The following is a 2,663-nucleotide window of genomic DNA, read 5'->3' as shown; positions in this document are numbered from 1 at the left end:
ATTCAACAAGTGCCTGGACTTTTCTCCTACTGTCACTCTCTCTTTCAGCGCTCCTTATTTTTGAGAGCACACACTCCCTCGTCTCCGTTGATAACAAAAATTAAAACATCAGTTATCCTGTGTGGACCATACATACAGAAGAAAGGAAAAGCCGTCGACTGTTGATGGTTCACAGTTTTACTGGAGCTTAATCTCAGTGTTGTTTTGGAAACTGACTGCGGCTCAAACAGGTGATAACTTCCAGTGGCAGTGTGTTCTCCACGTTCTCCACGTTCTCCAATCAGCATATCTGAAATGTCACAGCACCATTTTGAAGCGAGGTCACAGCGATACAAACGGTCCAATATTAAACCAAATCAAATAGAAGATGTCGGCCACCAAAACATGAATAATCTGCTGCACTTAGAACAAAGACGTGAACTTCACACAAACCGTTCAGAAAAGTCACAAACCTTAAACCAAAACCTCATTTTTTTTAGATGTGCAAGGTCGAAAATCAACAAACTTTTGGCTTAGAATGTGCCTCAAATATTTAAAATTTTAATGCCAAAATAAAATACTTTGTCAACATCTTTAAAAGCTAAGAGAAAAACTAAAAGCTAAGCATACATTGAATGATGATGTGAACACATACATGTTTCTCAGTGTAATTAAAGTTGTTAGATGATGTCTGCTCAGTGACACCACAGTGTATTGAACATCACAGAGTCCAGGTCTTAGTGCCCTGTCAGGAACAGAGGTGCAGTAATGGACAGGATTAGTGAGTGACTGTCAGGAAGTCACATACAGCCTTTCAGTGCTCTTCACATAGGTGTCTGACTTTACACTGATGTGACCTTTTGACCCAGTTATTAACCAGCCCTCAATCAAGGTCCAGCCGTCCATATGTGTAACCTGTTGGCTGTACTTTGGGGCTACTAGGATGCTAACCTATATCTTTTTTGGTTTACTTTAATTTCTTTGTCCATTACCTTAAAGATTTGCAACTTTGTAACTATATGTTGCACATTATTATTTAGATATGTGTTATATCCAGTTTGCCTTCAATGCATAGGACTAGAATGTTTTAAAGATTAAACTAAAAACAAAAGTATATATATTTATATTTATATTATTATACACAGTATTTTTTATCTTTCAGTCAAACATAAGCGTTTCCCTCTATCTTAAAAAAGCTTTGTTTGAAAGAATGTAATCAATCTAGTTGTCAGCGTGTTTGTCACTTCAGCTGTTACAGAAATTTGAGCTACTGCATCAAAGCACCCACGGGATTCATTGTAGACTATTTTAGTCTATTACTTTGTAACTCTTCATGCATAATTATACATTTTTAGACAGAAATTTCAGAATAACATCGTATTTACCTACATGATTGACAAACAGCCTGAGCCACTCATCAAACCACGAGGATTGAAACGATGTTTTATAGAAAAACAGCTCCCTCTAGCGGCTAACACGAGGAGACGTAGACGTGCTTTTTTAAAAACAATAATATATAATATATCACTTCTGTATACGTATTGTAATTATGACTCCTCCCAACCACAGCTAACAGAAACTGTAACAGAATACACTATAAAAGAGCTATAAATCCCTGCGCTCCAGTTAACTTTTGTTGTTATCTTTGAAAGTGATAGGACAGATGGACAAAAAGACAGATGTGGCTTGTTTTAACCCGTGACTCAACCGATCTACATCTTGCTTTTAAAGCCCTGCAGCTTTAGGCTCCCCTTATACAGAAATGTCCTGGACAGCAACTGTTGTTTAGCCCACACTGGATAATCGCCTTCTATTATTACACACGCTATCAACATTTTCCTCTCATTGTTGTGGTTGGAGGATGAGATTTATGCCTGGAACGTTCTTAACCAGTTCACGAAAAGTCAACACAATATACGTATTTGTTTTAAGAAATATTGTTACGTGGTATATTAAAACAAAGCCAAAAGACTAAAAATAAAAATAACTAACTAACTAAAATGTACTTGATTTGTACCTAACAAGAGAGACACGTCATAAACAGGTATTTTTTTTATCTCTTAAACGTTTGAGTGACTGAACCAAGTGATGGAATGTATGGAAAAACACTGTTCTTGTAGTAAAATATCCAAAGAAGCTTTCCCTCTTGTTTCCATTTGTTCCCATTTAATTGCACTCCATTGAGGATGTGTTCTTTCTCTCCTTAAAAGGACATATCCAGGAATGTCAAAGGGAGCGTCTTTGGAAGTCACCATCTATCCACCGGGGGCGTTGTCGGCTTTATGTGCTATGAAAATGTTATTTAAAAAACAACACTTTTTTTTTACTAACGCACACTTTGAGTTGTAACATTAGAACAAAAGTAAAAGACCAATTCATTTGTTTTTTGTACGGTAACGACAGTTTGTGGTTTGTCCAGCGCCCCTATTACTGCACAGTTGGTTTGCTCTGATGTTCTGTGCGGAACCAACATTATCATGAGGAAGTGAAGGGCGGTGGTTTATCAGAGGAGCAGCACCGGGGTTCAGCTAACAACACGTCAGGTTGTAGTCAGGTAAGACAGTATTTTCTTTAGTTTTAACGCTTTACTTTCAAGTTTTAGCTACAACATACATGTAATACCAAACAAACACTTACAACCCTTTGTAAAACCCAAACCGTGTCAATCAAAAACGCCCCGTCGT

General features: G+C 37.3%; 1 protein-coding gene across 1 annotated transcript in view; it reads left to right on the top strand.

Annotated features, from left to right (window-relative positions):
- The first annotated feature begins 2,382 nt into the window (after positions 1–2,382).
- The window catches only part of myl12.1 (myosin, light chain 12, genome duplicate 1), a 3,488-nt gene continuing 3,207 nt past the window's right edge, over positions 2,383–2,663 (top strand). Inside the window, exon 1 of the mRNA XM_008308273.3 lies at positions 2,383–2,533. The gene's annotated coding sequence lies outside the window, so the exon portion shown is untranslated. The remainder of the gene's footprint in view (positions 2,534–2,663) is intronic.

The sequence above is a fragment of the Cynoglossus semilaevis genome, chromosome 3 (genome assembly GCF_000523025.1).
Source record: "Cynoglossus semilaevis isolate Cse_v1.0 chromosome 3, Cse_v1.0, whole genome shotgun sequence".
In the NCBI taxonomy this organism is placed as follows: Eukaryota; Metazoa; Chordata; class Actinopteri; order Pleuronectiformes; family Cynoglossidae; genus Cynoglossus; species Cynoglossus semilaevis.
The sequence above is the reverse complement of the archived record's forward strand: the minus strand, read 5'-3'. Positions and strand labels throughout refer to the sequence as shown.